Source organism: Entelurus aequoreus, linkage group LG22 (assembly GCF_033978785.1).
Source record: "Entelurus aequoreus isolate RoL-2023_Sb linkage group LG22, RoL_Eaeq_v1.1, whole genome shotgun sequence".
NCBI classification, from domain to species: Eukaryota; Metazoa; Chordata; class Actinopteri; order Syngnathiformes; family Syngnathidae; genus Entelurus; species Entelurus aequoreus.
The window spans coordinates 10,466,646-10,486,583 of NC_084752.1; the positions used below are offsets into that span (position 1 = coordinate 10,466,646).

At 42.0% G+C, this 19,938-nt stretch overlaps 1 protein-coding gene across 3 annotated transcripts in view; it reads left to right on the forward strand.

The window, feature by feature from the left end:
• Positions 1-19,938, forward strand: part of LOC133639238 (FERM and PDZ domain-containing protein 1) — a 100,334-nt gene that overhangs the window by 21,781 nt on the left and 58,615 nt on the right. For 2 of the 3 annotated variants that reach the window (XM_062032410.1, XM_062032412.1), the window contains exon 2: positions 12,368-12,481. The gene's annotated coding sequence lies outside the window, so the exon portion shown is untranslated. Of the gene's footprint in view, positions 1-12,367; positions 12,490-19,938 lie in introns of all 3 variants that reach the window. The other variant, XM_062032413.1, reaches the window with a different exon arrangement.

Consider the following 19,938-nt stretch of genomic DNA (forward strand, 5'->3'; position numbering starts at 1 on the left):
AGGAGTCGTGTGCTGACATTGATTCTGCATATTTTCTTTGCACAAACGACATTGATCGTCTACTGACATTGCTGCGTTGTTTCAGTAAAAGTACTCTAACTTTTTCGCTCTGTCGTTATCCAATATGTCAGCTGTTCTGTTTTGGATTTCCCAGCTTTGTTCTCATCAGCGTCACAGGTTTATGTCAATGTTAGTGGTTGAAGTAGCACGTCATTCAAGATAACGGACAAGTGGTTTATCCAATCACATACAATGATTTTTTTACAAGGCCCTGCCTTCTGAAATACATCTCCTATTGAGTAGTCCCAGTTAGTAGTTCGCTGAGCTCCACACAAGGATCTGGCGAGAGTCAGGTGAGGAAACCTGTGGCCTGCTTAAAGGCTTACTGAAATGATTTTTTTTTATTTAAACGGGAATAGCAGATCCATTCTATGTGTCATACTTGATCATTTCGCGATATTGCCATATTTTTGCTGAAAGGATTTAGTAGAGAAAATCGACGATAAAGTTCGCAACTTTTGCTCGCTGATAAAAAAAAGCCTTGCCTGTACCGGAAGTAGCGTGACGTCACAAGCGGTAGTGCTGCTCACAATTCCCCGTTGTTTACAATGGAGCGAGAGAGATTCGGACCGAGAAAGTGACGATTACCCCATTAATTTGAGCGAGGATGAAAGATTCGTAGATGAGGAACGTTACAGTGAAGGACTTGAGAGGAAGTGATGGACGTATCTTTTTTCGCTCTGACCGTAACTTAGGTACAAGCTGGCTCATTGGATTCCACACTCTCTCCTTTTTCTATTGTGTATCACAGATTTGTATTTTAAACCATCTCAGATACTATATCCTCTTGAAAATGAGAGTCGAGCACGCGAAATGGACATTCACAGTGACTGAACATGTAAATACACGATTAATAATTCAGCTTTGCGAAGCTAAAAAAATAGAAGCTAACCTAGCTACATAGCCAATGTGATAGCAGCAGTCTCAAATGCAGATAGAAACTAAATAAATAAAAAACCTGACTGGATGGATAGACAGAAGATCAATAATACTATTAAACCATGAACATGTAAATACACGATTAATAATATTCCGCTTGGCGAAGCTAAAAAAAAAACAGAAGCTAACCTAGCTGCGTAGCCAACGCGATAGCGCCAGTCTCAAATGCAGGTAGAAACTAAATAAAAAAAAACCCTGACTGGATGGATAGACAGAAGATCAATAATACTATTAAACCATGAACATGTAAATACACGATTAATAATATTCCGCTTGGCGAAGCTAAAAAAACAGAAGCTAACCTAGCTGCGTAGCTAACTTAGATGCGGCGGCGGGCGTTGTACGCTTTTGACGACACCCCGGCCGCCATCAGACTCGGCAAGAAACATATATTTCCCCAAAGTTACGTACGTCACATGCACATATTGACACGCACATACGGGCAATCGATCAAATGTTTGGAAGCCAAAGCTAGACTCACCGTAGTGCGTCTGTTATCCTGCTCAAAACACAACACAACCTCCTGGTGTTGGTGTTGCTGTAGTCCGCTGCTCCACCGGCTCCAACTTTCTTATTTGCAGTCTCCATTGTCCATTAAACAAATTGCTCAATCGCTTTATTAACAAGCGGTAACTGGTTGTAGTTCAAAAAGTAACGCACACACATACACGAGCTGCTGTTAGCCAAAAGTCACGCTCACACACACTCAAGTTCTCCGCCAACTCACTCGCGCATGCGCATTCCCCAAACCCTTAAAGAGACAGTACACTAATGCAAATATCACAGATATTACAGTATTGTACTTAGCCGCTAAGACACCGATCGATCCCACCTACAACGTTCTTCTTTGCAGTCTCCATTGTTCATTAAACAAATTGCAAAAGATTCACCAACACAGATGTCCAGAATACTGTGGAATTTTGTCAAAGAAAACAAGAGGCTTTTCTATCGGGTCCGATGGGGTCCAACCACTTCCGTTGCTTTTGTGACGTCACGCGCATAAATCATATCCAAAGGAGTTTTTCAACCGGAAGTGTGGCGGGAATTTTAAAATTGCACTTTATAAGTTAACCCGGCCGTATTGGCATGTGTTGCAATGTTAAGATGTCATCATTGATATATAAACTATCAGACTGTGTGGTTGGTAGTAGTGGCTATCAGTAGGCCTTTAATAATGTGGAACATCACTTTTAAGCAGTTTTCCTTCTGTTGGGCTCACCTGGGAGACTATTTATCACAGGTATATGAGATTGATGTCAATGATCTACAGAGCCTTGAGACACAATACCATCCATGGGTTTCATGCAAAAACAAAAAAACGAATGTTTTTGACTCTTAAATCCAATTAGCATAATAATTTGGAACACACTGTATTAGGGAGCGTGGTCTTGAGGTGCCAGGCCATGAACACGTCTGAGGTTGATTCCAAGTAGATTGCGATGTAACAAAAAAATGTGCTTGGATTTGTGTGTGCAAACACTTTCATACATCTGAAATTTTACTGGCTTACGCCATTTTCTGGATATGTGGCCACTCTCTTGCCTCAACTTGAGGCAGGAGAGTGGAAAAAAGATGAGACGAGTAATCTGACACTGCATGTATTGCTGCAATGATTGACAGCACACAGCATCTGACCAATCAGCAGTCGGATGCACCAATAGTTGGATGTAGGTGGAGAGATGAGATAGCTTTCAAACACCAATATTAATCGGGAGTTAGGAAAGGAATGGTAAAGTCGGTCATTCAAGGACAGTTGTGCACAAAGACTTGAAGTCATCTCCAGATATTTGCCTTCAGCTACTGGGTTAGTGGCGTAATACAGTCTCCACTAGTCAGTTTCTCTGTATTGTACGACTGTCAAGCTTTTCATTGAGATTTCACTCTAGTATAGAAAATGTGCAGTGTAAGAACATATGTTTTGAATTTGTTTTCAACTAGTTGTACAGGTAATAAAAACAGCAACAGTGTTACGGTCAAAGGAAATTCCATTTTTATAGGACAATAGTATCAATAATGGCCAAAAGTATGCATTTTGACCAGATAACTGTGTAGATATTATGGATTTATTGTGGTCTGGTGTACCACCCTGGCGCACCACCTCCGAACAGGTTACATATCAGTTTGCAGGTAAATCGGCAAATAGGGCAACCGACCATTGTCATGAATGTAGATATTTCACTTTTTAAGGTCCTTAAATTCTTCATCAATACATTGAGAGAATGTGATGATATAAGAGTAAGTAATCAGTAAAGGGCAAAGCTGAAAACTTACTGTATATTGAGTGTCTGTGACCACAGTATCTTCATGTCAATAGAGAATGTTACCACTTTGACTCTGTAAGTCTTTGGAAAATTGTTGTCAGGAAACACAATCCATTACTGCACCTCAGATGTTTCTCGTGAATCAATTGTTGACCTTACCTGACAAAGCTTTGCATTAACCCCGACATCCAAACAATGATACCTCTCTTTTCATGCGATTACCTATATTCTTTGGGATCTCATGTGTTGTTGCCCTCATTCCCTTCTCATGCCCTGTTCTGGTCTGCGTACTGACATACCTGCAGGTTCTTGGCAAAGCCAGGCGGCCGCATTATCTGAATACATTATTGATGCGTGCAGCACTTTGACTAAAACACATACACGTTCACATTTAAGAAGAGCTAGAGAAAATGTGGAACGTTAAGGCAATGCTGGTGCAAGTAGTGGTTGGGTGCACTGCATGGTGGTAGCTGGGTGTAGCTCTAGCAGAAAACAGAATACCATTTCTGTCTAGAACAGTGAGGCAACAATAGAAGGAAAACACATACATTGTTCATGGGTTATAGCAGTACTGTATGTCCAACCATTTAAATCAGGGGTGTCAAACTAATTTTATCCCAGGGGCCACATGGAGGAACATCTATTTACACGTGGGCCGGACTGGTAAAATCATGGCATGATAACTTAAAAATAAAGACAACTTCAAAATTGTTTTCTTTGGCCAAAAACAGAACAAGCATATTCTGAAAATGTACACATGACAAATAATCCTCAGTGTTTCCCATAAACTGCCAAGATACCTGTGGCGGTGGGGGCGTGGCTATGGGCGTGGTCACCATGACATCATCGAGTAATTTGCATAATTTACTACAATTATATGATTTTCTCTAAAAAGGCTCAAAAAATGTATACTTACTTATTAATAATAACAGTTTTGTTTTAAACGTCCATCCATCCATCCATTTTACAATTACAACACTTTATGTACATATTTATATACAGATTTGAACAATAAGTTATTCACTGAAATATATTTATTAATTGTGGTTCTTACAAAAATTGTATCTTATAAAAATATAAAAGCTAAAATGTCTCTTAAAGCTCTGCCCCTTTAATTAGTGCATACTAAATAATTTAACTTTAGCCTACTACTACAACCATATTATTTACCAGCAACATAAAGTGAAACAGAGGCAGAGGTGTCCTGCCACAGTCAGTAACAAATAAACAGAAAACAGTAGTGGTGGTAGATAGACACAAAGCTTCATCAAACATCTGATCCACTGAACAAAGAGCTCCAAAAATCTTGATCCTACACTTCTCTTTTGTAAAGTAAATCTGAACAGCCGATATGGGCATCTACATCAACTATATGATTTGCCTGAGAAGCTGGACAGGACAAAAAAAAAAAAATGAAAATAAAAAATGTTTTTGTGGCGGCCTTAATTCTTTCGTGGCGGGCCGCCACAAATAAATGAATGTGTGGGAAACACTGATCCTCTTGGCAAAACACTTCAAGTTAGTGGAATACTCTGAGGAAAAAAATTGGTGCCGTTTCCAAAACACCATGAACTTTGACTATGTCTCATTGTTTTTACAAAGCCATTAAACTTTAAGCACTCCCTGTTCAGTATTATCATGTTGGCAGTTCATTAAAGACGTGTTTGGAAAAGCAACCGAGTGTTTCCTCACACCGCCACATTGGTGACATCCGCAACTGCCACAACACATCCATTTACCATCATTCAAATATTACAATTATAATATAATCAAAACAATGATCAACATGACACTATGATAGCCGAATTAAAGGTAACATAACTACAAACTTAACCAATGTGGACATGGTAGATTTAATCATAAAACAAAATAGAACAAACAACAAATGTAGAAATACACATTTTTACAATGGAGTTCAGGGAGCACATCGTGCCGTCAACAAACTGCGAGCACTGCACGGAACTCTAACTACAAAAATGATGGTCATGTTGACTTTGCATTTTACTGTTATTTTTATCTGTTTAGTGGATAATTTACAATTTTAAAAAAAAGGTATTGTGCGTTGGTACAGCATTAGTCTGTTGCCAGCCACAATTGAAGCCGATTTGAGTAGCGGCAGCCAATTCAGAGGGCGCTTAAAGTCAGCTGACATGTCATCTTTAAACAGTGTCATGTTTGACTTCGGTTACACTTGAATTGCTATTGCAATAGACAGTGGACACATTTAGAACAACAGTTTCTTTAATAAAAAAAAATTGCAGGTCATGTTACACTTAAACTTATTGTGTGGGTCGTGGGCCGGATTAAACCTGTTCGTACATTTGACACCCCTGATTTAAATGGTACTGTAAATATTATCACAGTTTTTCCACCCTATGAATGTTTTTTTGTAAACCTGAATAGTCTAGGAGTGTTTGGACAGTCACAATTTTGGGGGGGATTTTGCCTTTACAGTGTACACAACCACAATGGTTTTGAAAAAAAAACCCAGAAACAAATCAGCAGGTGATTGAAGTATTGAGTTTGAACTTTATTTTAGGAAGTATGACAAAAATATGGCACATTATGTAGATAATACCCATTCCATTTTCAGTGCAGAATGTGGCCTGGCATTGTCTTGCTGAAATAAGCAGGGGCGTCCATGAAAAAGACATTGCTTGGATGGCAACATATGTTGCTCCAAAACCTGTATGTACCTTTCAGCATTAATGGTGCCTTCACAGATGTATAAGTTACCCATACCTTGGGCACTAATACACCCCCATACCATCACAGATGCTGTCTTCTGAACTTTGCGCCTATAACAGTCCGGATGGTTCTTTTCCTCTTTGGTCTGGAGGACACAACGTCCACAGTTTCCAAAAACAATTTGAAATGTGGATACGTCAGACCACAGAACACTTTTCCACTTTGCATCAGTTCATCTCAGATGAGCTCGGGCCCAGCGAAGCCGGCGGCGTTTCTGGGTGTTGTTGATAAATGGCTTTCGCTTTGCATAGTAGAGTTTTAACTTGCACTTACAGACGTAGCGCGACAAACTGTAGTTACCGACAGTGGTTTTCTGAAGTATTCCTGAGCCCATGTGGTGATATCCTTTACACACTGATGTAGCTTTTTGATGCAGTACAGCCTGAGGGATCGAAGGTCACGGGCGTTCAATGTTGGTTTTTGGCCTTCCGCGATTTCTCCAGATTCTCTGGACCTTTTGATGATATTACGGACCGTAGATGGTGAAATCCCTAAATAGCTCGTTGAGCAATATTGTTCACAAAGTGATGACCCTCGCCCCATCCTTGTTTGTGAATGACTGGAAAAAAAATTAAAAAATAAATATATATATATACACATCTTGTTGAATACTCATAAATGAATGTCCATGGACGCAATTTACTGCAAATTATTCTCATCCAAGTGTTAAAATTATGGTTACTGTATACGGATACTCTCAGTACTACTGCACAGTATAATGTACCTGCATGTAGGTTTAAATTATAAATGGTAAATTGCATATTTTTTTCACAGCTCTTAAATGAAAGTTGTCTACACTTCAATCGCATGCTGTTTCTTTTATTTATTGATTTCATTCTAATGCATTGTGGTGGTGTAAACAAGGGATGGAGCAACTTATGAAAGAAATCAGACCCGTGTGGTTGATTCTGAAGAAAAAAAAAAAGTTAATTTCCCCTCGGGATTAATAAATTATTTCTGATTATGATTGATCTGACCTGGTTCAGATCACATGTGTCTTTCGGAACATATGTTTTTTTCTTTTTTTTCTTTGTTTTACTACTCTGTTTGGAGTGTGTGTGCGTAGTTCCGATCATACACATGCACTTTGGGAGGTGAAAGAGATGCAGGAGTTGTGAAGGCATTCATCTTGTAGACATGGCAAGCTGACTTTTTTTAAACTGACAGTCAGCATTAGAGATTTTATAGGTCTGCTTTATTGGAGCACTTTGGCAGACTCAGATATTGCCCTTGTCATCCCAACTGGAGTTAAGAATCTCCTGGATTGCGATGTTTTTGTGTGTGTATAAAATATTGCAGCTTTTGTCCTGTTGTTGAAAGGATTTTATTCATTTTTTTAAATAACCTTGGCAAAATATTTCAGTGTGTGTATAAGTACCTTTTGAGCATACTCAACAATACCTCTTTTACAAAACCCAAAACCAGTGAAGTCGGCGTGTAAATTGTGTAAATGGTAAATAAAAACAGAATACAATGATTTGCAAATCCTTTTCAACTTATATTCAATTGAATAGACTGCAAAGACAAGATACTTAACATTCAAACTAGAAAACTTTGTTATTTTTTGCAAATATTAGCTCATTTGGAATTTGATGCCTGCAGCATGTTTCAAAAAAGCTGGCACGAGTGGCAAAAAAGACTGAGAAAGTTGAGGAATGCTCATCAAACACTTATTTGGAACATCCCACAGGTGAACAGGCTAATTGGGAACAGGTGGGTGCCATGGTTGGGTATAAAAGCAGCTTCCATGAAATGCTCAGTCATTCACAAACAAGGATGGGGCGAGGGTCATCACTTTGTCATCAAATGCGTGAGCAAATTGTCCAACAGTTTAAGAACAACATTTCTCAACCAGCTATTGCAAGGAATTTAGGGATTTCACCATCTACGGTCTGTAATATCAAAAGGTTCAGCGAATATGGAGAAATCACTGCACGTAAGCGGCAATGCTGAAAACCAACATTGAATGCCTGTGACCTTTGATCCCTCAGGCGGTACTGCATCAAAAACCGACAGTGTGTAAAGGATATCACCACATGGGCGCAGGAACACTTCAGAATACCACTGTCAGTAACTACAGTTTGTCGCTACATCTGTAAGTGCAAGTTAAAACTATTCTATGCAAAGCGAAAACCATTGATCAACAACACCCAGAAACGCTGCCGGCTTTGCTGGGCCATAGCTCATCTAAGATGGGCTGATGCAAAGTGGAAAAGTGTTCTGTGGTCTAACGAGTCCACATTTCAAATTGTTTTTGGAGACTGTGGACGTCGTGTTCTCCGGACCAAAGAGGAAAATAACCATCCAGACTGTTATAGGCGCAAAGTTGAAAAGCCAGCATCTGTGATGGTATGGGGGTGTATTAGTGCCCAAGGCATGGGTAACTTACACATCTGTGAAGGCACCATTAATGCTGAAAGGTACATACAGGTTTTGGAGCGACTTATGTTGCCATCACAGCAACGTTATCATGGACGCCCCTGCTTATTTCAGCAAGACAATGCCAAGCCACACTCTGCACGTGTTATAACAGCGTGGCTTCGTAGTAAAAGAGTGCTGGTACTAGACCTGTCTCCCATTGAAAATGTGTGGCGCAATATGAAGCCTAAAATACCACAACGGAGACCCCCGGACTGTTGAACAACTTAAGCTGTACATCAAGCAAGAACGGGAAAGAATTCCACCTGAAAATCTTCAAAAAATTGGTCTCCTCAGTTCCCAAACGTTTACTGAGTGTTGTTTAAAGGAAAGGCCATGTAACACAGTGGTAAAAATGCCCCTGTGCCAATTTTTTTGCAATGTGTTGCTGGCTTTAAATTCTAAGTTAATGATTATTTGCAAAAAAAACATTTGGTTTCTCAGTTCGAACAACAAATATATGGTCTTTGCAGTCTATTCAATTGAATATATGTTGAAAAGGATTTGCAAATCATTGTATTCTGTTTTTATTTACCATTTACACAACGTCAAGTGGCGACGTGCTTTACACCACTGCATCCAACGCTTTGCATTGGACTTGGTGATTTATGGCTTAGATGCAGCTGCTCTCTGCACACTGTACGTGGGCTAATTGGAAGGTCACATTAAGTTTGGAGCTCTGTAGCAACTGACGGTGCAGAAAGTCTCTTTGCACTATGCGCTTCAGCATCCGCTGACCCGTCTCTGTCAGTTTACGTGGCCTACCACTTGGTGGCTGAGTTGCTGTTGTTCCCAAACTCTTCCATTTTCTTATAATAAAGCCGACAGTTGACTTTGGTATACTTAGGAGCGAGGAAATTTTACGACTGGATTTGTTGCACAGGTGGCATCCTATGACAGTTCCAGGCTGGGAATCACTGAGCTCCTGAGAGCGGCCCATTCTTTCACAAATGTTTGTAGAAACAGTCTCCATGCCTAAGTGCTTGATTTTATACACCGGGCCAAGTGATTAGGACACCTGATTCTCATCATTTGGATGGGTGGCCAAATACTTTTGGCAATATAGTGTATGTAAATAGCTACGTCATGACATCTAGAAGTCGTAAGAGAGCGGGATATACTGTGTAAATACATTGGAGAGTTAGTACACTAGGCATCAGTGTAAATGTTGCAAACAGACCCTTTAATCAACTAGCTACATTTAGACAAGCAAGACAGCCATTCGAGGGATGGGTAACTTGTCCAGGGTGTACCTCGCCTTATGCCCGAATGCAGCTGGGATAGGCTCCAGCTCCCCCGTGAATCGAGAGGGACAAGCGGTAGAAAATGGTTGGATGGATAACTGTACTAGTGGAAACATTTTAAATACGATATTCAGTAAAGCAATAGGAAAACCTATGCTTGGGACCAGCATTGAAATAACTGACAGTGGAGCAGATGGGATTTTCCCAGGGCTTTTTTTCAGGACCTCATTAAATATAAATGGTTTTTGGAGCGAGGCAAGTGCACCAGCTCGAGAAGTGCAGCCTTGCAGAACAATCATTATTATCTTTTTGCCTGTCTGTCTTTTTTTTCTTGATTCTTGAACTAAATGGTTTTGGAGGCCCCGTTGCCAGGAATTAACCGTGTAGTTACAGGTCCAGTGTTTGGTTCGGTGTCTCCTGATAGTAGTATTGTTGATCTTCTGTCTATCCTTCCAGTCAGGGGCTTATTTCTTTTGTTTCTATCTGCATTTTAGCACGATGCTATCACGTTAGCTCCGTAGCTAAAGTGCTTCACCGATGTATTGTCGTGGAGATAAAAGTCACTGTGAATGTCCATTTCGCGTTCTCGACTCTCATTTTCAAGAGGATATAGTATCCGAGGTGGTTTGAAATACAAATCTGTGATCCACAATAGAAAAAGGAGAAAGTGTGGAATCCAATGAGCCCTTTTACCTAAGTTACGGTCAGAGAGAAAAAAGATACGTCCTGCACTACACTCTAGTCCTTCACTCTCACGTTCCTCATCCACAAATCTTTTATCCTAGCTCAAATTAATGGGGTAATCGTCGCTTTCTCGGTCCGAATCGCTCTCGCTGCTGGTGTAAACAATGGGGAAATGTGAGGAGCACTTCAACCTGCGACGTCACGCTACTTCCGGTACAGGCAAGGCTTTTTTTATCAGCGACCAAAAGTTGCGAACTTTATCGTCGATGTTCTCTACTAAATCCTTTCAGCAAAAATATGGCAATATCGCAAAATGATCAAGTATGACACATAGAATGGATCTGCTATCCCCGTTTAAATAAAAAAAATTCATTTCAGTAGGCCTTTAACCTTGTTGGAAGTACCGAACCCCACCAGTTTCATATGCGCATTCACCGAACCCTTCTTTAGTGAAACGTAAAATGTTTATTTTTTTCAAATTCAAGACAAAGTTATGTTGTTTTACTGTTGCACAAAATGAACCGTGCATGAACATCACCTTGTTCAAAGAACAAAACCAACACAGTGCATTAACTCACAGCAAATTAGACACCTGCAAATCAGATGGAAAATTAGAGGGAACATTGTTTGTGGGTATCCATAATACACCGATAGGGAGAAGTTTTTATTTACACGATGAGTCGGGTGTGTCTTGACCTCCGCGGCGGAAGCTCCGCTGAACCCCTGAGGCTTGATTGATTGATTGATTGATTGAAACTTTTATTAGTAGATTGCACAGTGAAGTACATATTCCGTACAATTGACCACTAAGTGGTAACACCCAAATATGTTTTTCAACTTGTTTAAGTCGGGGTCCACTTAAATTGATTAATGATACAGATATATACTATCATCATAATACAGTCATCACACAAGATAATCATCAGAGTATATACATTGAATTATTTACATTATTTACAATCCGGGGTGTGGGATGTGGAGTGGGGGGGGGTTAGGTTTGGTTGGTATCATCACTTCAGTCATCAACAATTGAGAACAGAGAAATGGACATTGAAACAGTGTAGGTCTGACTTGGTAGGATATGTACAGCAAGTAGTGGACGTAGAGAGAGAGCGATCAGAAAGCTTAAGAAAAAATATCTACATTTGATTATTTACAATCCGGGGAGGGTGTTAGTTTAGGGTTGAAGTTGCCTGGAGGTGTACTTTTATTGCGGTTTTGAAGGAGGATAGAGATTCCCTTTCTTTTACACCTGTTGGGATCGCATTCCACATTGATGTGGCATAGAAAGAGAATGAGTTAAGACCTTTGTTAGATCGGAATCTGGGTTTAACGTGGTTAGTGGAGTTCCCCCTGGTGTTGTGGTTATGGCGGTCATTTACGTTAAGGAAGTAGTTTGACATGTACTTCGGTATCAGGGAGGTGTAGCAGATTTTATAGGCTGACTCACCGAACGCCTAGGGTTTGATCGAACCCAGGTTAACAACCACTTGGCTAGAATGAAGGTTTTAGAATGGCTTTCCCAAAGTCCTGACTTAAATGTGTGGACAATGCTGAAGAAACAAGTCCATGTCAGAAAACCAACACATTTAGCTGAACTGCACCAATTTTGTCAAGAGGAGTGGTAACAAATTCAACCAGAAGCTTGCCAGAATCTTGTGGATGGCTACCAAAAGCGTCTTATTGCAGTGAAACTTGCCAAGGGACATTTAAGCAAATATTAACATTGCTGTATGTATACTTTTGACCCAGCAGATTTGCTCACATTTTCAGTAGACCCATAATAAATTCATAAAAGAACCAAACTTCATGAATGTTTTTTGTGACAAACAAGTATGTGCTCCAATCACTCTATCACAAAAAAATAAGAGTTGTAGAAATGATTGGAAACTCAAGACAGCCATGCCATTATGTTCTTTACAAGTGTATGTAAACTTTTGACCACGACTGTATATATTTGCCTTTTCATACATGTTCCCTAACTCTTATTTACAACTTTGTGTTTGTCATCAGGTGAGGAAGACATGTCACTCCGACCCTGCACAGTACCATGATGGCTGGATAGATAGCAGAATGGGACTTTAACTGGCAACCTCATGGAGCCCTGACATAAAGTGCTGAGAGCAGGTGTGTTGGTATGTGAATTTTAAACCAATTGTTGGGGTGCATTAAAAGATATAGGACACGTCGGGTAGAGAGTGAGTGAGTAGTGGACGACAGACACAGTCTGAGATACTGCAGCTTAGTCTGTTGCCCTAATCTGACTTCGAAGGTTAAGGAGAAGCTCATTCTAATCTGGCTAAGCACAGGTGACGCACAAACTCCCTGTTATTGCCTGCACACATAAATTGTAATCTAATTTGCCTGCACTGTGTGCCTGTGCCTACGTGCATTCAGAACATTACGCAAACATTATTTACATTTTAAATGATTTTTAACACTATTATTACAAGTTTCTCGATCTAAAAGGTATGTGGTTAATGATTCTGATAGGAAGACTGAGGTTATGGAGTACAACTAAAGAATGATTTGAGCCTTCGGGATTGTTGGAAATTATTTCCATCACCCTTAAAATGTCATTACTGTAGCTGACTAACATGAGGGATAACTTATTCAATACTGTTATGATGAACCAACACAAGTTTTTTTCTTGACTGCATGATTCAAACAATTGTCACTTTCAGTTTAGGTTATTTGAATAATTGGCCGATTGTTATAAGGTAAGTTTACTTTTACCTGCAAGTCAATAAGTTAATAAGTACAGACCTAACTGCTTGGCATCTCTGCCTGTCGCACCTCCTCCAGTGCACTTCGAGGTCAGCTGCAGGGTCGTCAGCTGGTGCCACCGTTCACTGATGTTTCGCCCCCAAGCCAGGACACCTCGCGGTGGGGGGGCAGTGGCTAAGCGGGGACGTCTCCCCGCGCCACTCCCTGCAACTGACCTCAATGGGGTGTTGAGCCCCAAGTGTTGTCCCTCCTTCTTAGCCACATCCAGAAACTTGCCTTCTCTGCCTCCTCTGCCAACTCCTTAATGGCCCTCCTCAGGCTGTAACCGGTCATTCCCGCCGCACGCAGGAGCCGGGTCGCAGAACCTCCTACGAAGCCCCTGCATCCGATCTCCACGGGGTGAATGGACGCAGACCAGCCTCCCCCCTTGCAGTCCTCTGCCAGGTCGCTGTACTTTGACCGTTTGAACTCATGTGCTACTGGTATTCCCTCCTCCCATGGCACGGTTAGTTCAATGATGAGGACTTTCTTAGCAGCTGAGGACCACATCACAACGTCTGGTCTTAGCGTTGTCTGTATGACCTCAGTTGGGAAGACTAGCAGCTTGTCCAGGTCAACGCGCATCTCCCAGCCCTTACCAGGGGTAAGCAGAAGTGATGATCTTCCCGCCTCTGTCTTCTGTCCTACCTCTCCTGGTTTGATGAAATTGATGTTTGGCCGATGGCGATCTGTGGCGTTGTTTGCCCCGACTCTGCATCTCTCCAACAGCTCTGCCAACTTCCTCAGCACCTGATTGTGTCGCCACCGGAAGCGCCCCTGCGTCAGCGCGACGTTGCAACCTGAAAGGATATGTTTGAGTCCTGCATTGTCTTTGCTGCACAGGGAGCACTTGCCCTCGCTTCCGAACCATTGGGCGAGGTTTCGAGGGCATGGCAGGGTGTCATACGCTGCCCTCACGAGGAAGCTAAGCCGAGATTGAGGAGTTCGCCAGATGTCGGCCCAGGTTATGACTCTTTTGATGGTATCCTCCCAGCGAGTCCATGCCCCCTGTTTTCCCTGGGATACGGCCTTGATCCAATACTGGTCTTGCGCCACTTGTGTGACCTCTTCCACCACCATGGCCTTCCTCTGCTGTCTCGTGGCTTTGGACCAGAACTGGACTGGTTGCCCCCATCCCAGTCCTGCCCGGCTGTCTTGGACTCTTCCCAGAATCTCCTTGTACTTCAGCCTTGAGACAGCTTGGTCCACTTCCACCTGAGCCTTCCACTTTCGTCCAGTGCGGACAGTCACCGCTGCACTCTTCACAGCTTCGTCTCTTGATTCCCTCAACTCCAGTACAAGGCGAGTCTTCTCCTGCCTGTAACCCAGATTGATTGACTTCAGAGGAAGTTGCAGAATGTTCTTGCCGAAAAGACCTGTGTCCGAGAAACAGCGGGGGAGGCCCAGCCACTTCCTGATATAACCGTTGGCGATGCTGTCCATCTTGCTGGCCTGAGAAGATGGAATTTCGGCTACTTTCAGCGGCCACATTACGCGGTGGAAAAGTGTGAAGTGGTAACACCAAACCTTCAGCTTCCCAGGAAGTTGGCTGCCGTCGATCCTTACGAGCCCCTCTTTTAGTTGTTTCTGGACCACCCTCCCCATCTGCCTGTCCGAAAGCTCTGCTGTATACTCCCTCCCGAGGCTTCGTATGGGCTGCTCTGCCAGGAGTGGAATCTTCTCACCTCCTGCTGTGAAGACTGTCCTGTCATCTCTCACACCCTTCCTGATGGACAGGCTCCTGGACTTAGCAGGCTTTATCTTCATCCTCGCCCAGACGGTGAGTTCGTCGAAACGCTTGAGGAGTCGTGCTGTGCATGGGGCGGTCTGTAGGATGCTTGTCACATCATCCATGAAACCTCTCAGAGCGGGGAGTCTTCCTCCTGACGGTGTTTTCAGGCCTCTGACCATTTGCCTTGCTCCAATGAGTAACACTTCAAATGCAGCCACAAAGAGGATTGGTGATATGGAGCAGCCCATGGCAATTCCCACTTCCAACCGCTGCCATCCTGTCATGTAGTCATCTACTGAGAAGCACATGTGTAGGTTGTTGAAATACTTGGCTATGATGTTACTGACACACACAGGAACGTGGAAGAAATTCAGGGCAAACTCAACCAGCTTGTGTGGTACTGAGCCATAGGCATTTGCCAGGTCGAGCCATACCACGTGGAGGTTGCTCCTCTCTCTTTTGGCACGCTGTATCTGATCCCAAATCACGGATGCATGCTCTATGCACCCCGGAAAGCCTGGCAGTCCTGCTTTTTGACAGCTTGTATCGATGTAGCAGTTGTTGCTGAGGAAGCTGGATATCCTTTTTGCCAGGACAGAGAAAAATACTTTTCCCTCCACGTTCAGTAAAGCGATTGACCTGAACTGGCTGATGTTGGTTGAATTTTGCTCCTTGGGGATGAATATTCCAACTGCCTCTTGCCACTCCGCTGGAATGGATTGCTTCTTCCACACAACACTCATGAGCTTCCACAAGATTGTGGTCACTTGCGGACAGTTTTTATACACCTTGTAAGGAAGCCCGTTTGGTCCTGGTGCAGAGGCTGATCTGGCTTTCTTAAGGACTTCTTTAATCTCGCTCAGCCTAGGTGGGGAAGTGTCGAATGGGGTCTCTGGGGGCTCTGGGCGTGGCACATGGCCTGGTGAACCAAGTGGTGTATCTTTGGCTGCATCCGTATACTGGTCCTTGATGTGTTGTTCCAGATCCTCTTTCGCGATGGACAGCTTGCCACTTCGCTTTTCGTCCAGGAGCTGACGGGCAAACCGGAAAGGATCCTTGAAGAAGTCTTTTCTTTCCTTCTCCTTTCGTTTCCGGCGCCTTCTGAGTCTCTCTGCCCGACGCAGCTTGGCAAGACGCTGCTTGAGATCATCCCATAGCACTTTGAGCCCTTCTTTTTCCTCCGCGGTTGCTTTCCTCCACCCCTTACGCAACTGGCGCCTGTTGGTTATAAGCCCCTTGATGTCCCTCTCCCTCCGTCCTTCGTGCTTCTGGGCTGTGGCTCGCTTGGTCGCGCTCTCTCCGAACTTCTCTCTGCACTCCTCATAAATGATGTTACTCAGCGAGGTTAGTTTACGCTCAACCGTTCCTCGCAGGGAATGCTCCAGTACCCCTCTCAGGTGATCATCAAGCTTGCGCCATTCTGCTTGGTTGCTTGCCTTCGGCCACTTGATCTTCTTGCGCCTTTCTGGATGTTTGCGTTGGCTCTCTGACTGTGCAACTCTCTGGGGAACTGCATGAGCTTCGCTCTCGGGTGCTGCATTCATCTCCCCTCCTGCTTCCACTGCCGTTTCCCCCTCAGCATTACTGGGACCCTCTGCACTGTGGTTTGTCACCTGGCATTGGGTCTCTTCCGTCTGACCTGCCGAAGCAGCGCGGTTATGCTGGTCGGGAGTACTCCCACACTTCATTCTCCCTTGATGAATCCGCAGTCCTTTAAAAGAAGTCACCTTCTGCCACCCGCATTTACACTTCCGGAGAACCTTCTCATTGTCGTTTTCCGTTCCGTTTGTCACCGTTTGATCCGTCAGAATAGGCCCATCTTCCATCCCGCCTCTCGGAGGGCCTTCGGGTTGTTTTTTCTTATGCCTTTTCGTAGTCAGTTTGTAGGTGCTTCCTCATGAGGAAGCAAGTGGGTAAGGTGACTAACCGCCCACTCCTAGTACGGTCTCTCCCGTCGTCCCCCGGTCTGTAAGCATCAAGTATCACAAAACAAAAGAAATACCACAAAACAAGATAACATAAAAATCAGTAGAAAAACAAGACATTGGGGAAAATAACAAAAAAGCAATGTTGCTAAGTGACAACAATACTACTTACTATATAGAACAGACCTGGGCAATTGTTTTGACTCGGGGGCCACATTGAGAGAAAAAAAATGTGTTTGAGGGCTGGTGTGTATGTGTGTAAAATATATAAATATATATATTTATTGTCGACATTTGTCGACAATGTCGACTAATCGTTGCAGTCCTAATAACATATACTGTAGATAGCTATATAGTTGTATAAATATGCTATACAATACGTGTGCTGTATACATATATATATATATACAGGCCTCAAATTGTTACTTTTTAAGGTCAAGGCAAGTGTTGCCTTTAAGGAGGGCTCATATTTTAGGGCACCAAGGCAAACATTATTTTCTTTCGAGGCAGGATATATATATATATATATATATATATATATATATATATATATATATATATATATATATATATATATATATATATATATATATATATATATATATACACATACATACATACATACATACACTACCGTTCAAAAGTTTGGGGTCACCCAAACAATTTTGTGGAATAGCCTTCATTTCTAAGAACAAGAATAGACTGTCGAGTTTCAGAAGAAAGTTCTCTTTTTCTGGCCATTTTGAGCGTTTAATTGACCCCACAAATGTGATGCTCCAGAAACTCAATCTGCTCAAAGGAAGGTCAGTTTTGTAGCTTCTGTAACGAGCTAAACTGTTTTCAGATGTGTGAACATGATTGCACAAGGGTTTTCTAATCATCAATTAGCCTTCTGAGCCAAGGAGCAAACACATTGTACCATTAGAACACTGGAGTGATAGTTGCTGGAAATGGGCCTCCATACACCTATGTAGATATTGCACCAAAAACCAGACATTTGCAGCTAGAATAGTCATTTACCACATTAGCAATGTATAGAGTGTATTTCTTTAAAGTTAAGACTAGTTTAAAGTTATCTTCATTGACAAGTACAGTGCTTTTCCTTCAAAAATAAGGACATTTCAATGTGACCCCAAACTTTTGAACGGTAGTGTACATACATACATACATATATATATATGAACTGTGTTTGTTTGCCTCAGCCAAGCAGGAATTCTAAACGCAATATGACAAAAGTAGCTATAGTTAATCGTCAACAAAAAGAAGAATTTAACATATTTGAACAATTTTGAGATAGGCTCCAGCACCCCCCGCGACCGCAAAAGGGACAAGCGGTAGAAAATGGATGGATGGATGAACAATTCATATGAGAGGCCAACACAACCCAGAAATTATTGGACACAATAAATATTTAACACATGTCAACTTTAGGAATATAGATTACTCTTTGCTGATGTGTGGTTTATCTTACTTGCGACCTCCATTATTACATCAAAACATACCGTATTTTCCGGACTTTAAGGCGCACCTAAATGTTTTTGTATTTTTTCTCAAAACTCGACAGTGCGCCTTATAACCCGGTGCGCCTATTGTAAGGAATATGTTTGGTTGAGCTTACCCACCTCGAAGCAATTTTATTCGGTACATGGTGTAATGATAAGTTTGACCAGTTGATGGCAGTCAAACATAAGAGATATGTGTAGGCTGCACAGTTAGATGTGCTTCAACATACGAGTATTACAAACGTATTATGGTGTGTGTATTAGGTAGAACATTTTATCTGGCGTTTTGTTTCACAATATTATGCAAAAGCAACTTTTCTTACTTTCTGGTACCTGCTGATCTGTATTTGGGTTCTGCATGAATCCTGAAAAATTGCACTCATCTGCCTTTCTAGTCGATAAGCTTCTTCTTTTTCTCTATCTTATTGTTATGGGACATTCATCCTCCGCTGTTGCCATTTCTAATATAAAGTAGTGTAAAGTTCTTACTTATATCTGTCAGTAAACTCGCCATGAAAGCGCTAAAACATACCGGTGTAGTGAGTGTACATTATTCACCCAAGGAACTTTAGTTATTAAAGTTCCGGTCGGACGTTTGTTCACGGGATACATTTCCGGTGTTGTTGTTTCCGGCTGAGTAAAACATAATCTATGCAACATTTTGACCAAAGAACCACCATCACATGTTATGTAGACCACAAGGAAGTGTTTTACATTTAGAAAAAATAATAATAAAATTACTCCTTTATTGCGCCTTATAATCCGGTGCGATTTATATATGAAAAAATATAAAAAACAGACCATTCATCAGCAGTGCGCTTTATAATCCGGTGCGCCCTATGGTCCGGAAAATACGGTAAGTGTATTTTAATGCAGTAGGATTGTTCTTCCCGGTTTCACAGTTCATATGCAGTATGTGTCTGTATTCTGCTTCTAAAACGGAAGTCATTCATGTGTATGTGATTAACTTCTAAGATGATCACTGGATTGTAGTGCTGGTGATGTAATGTGACCCAGGCAGGTAAAGGGTGAACAGAAAAGGGTGTGAGTGAAAGGTCAGGGAGCACCACTGCAAGGATAGAAGGAGAGGGGGTTCCACAGACAGATGGATAATGTGCTTATGGACAAGATCCCACAAGTGACATTAGTGGCTGTGTCACTCAGCATTTGCATCCCAAAGCCTTTGCCTCCTTGAGCTGAAATTTAAAAAAATATTCATTTTTCTCTTCTGCTTTCTTAGTTCTCTCTGCTTTTTCACTCCATCAATGGGCAAATTCTCCTCTCCGACCGCGCGTTCCCTCTAATGGATGTGCTCATGCCCATTATTAGGAGCAAAGTGCGTCCTTTAGAGACTTCTGTAGGGTACACCATATAACCGCCCATCAATTATTTTAGGCATTTCAAAACATTGTTAATAGTAATCGGGGTGTAACTGTGCACCGTAATCAACATAAAACTGCTTTATGTTTTTGTAAACGGCTCAAAGGATTAAAAAAAAACCAACTGAAACTGGCTTCTCCTTCGCACTATAGTTAGTCATACAGTATCAGTACATCCTGATAACCATATACTTGGCTGTACTGTGTTTGTTTAGAGAGTAAACGCGTTACGTAATTAACTTTTCTGTCCCTAACTTAAAGGCTTACTGAAACCCACTAC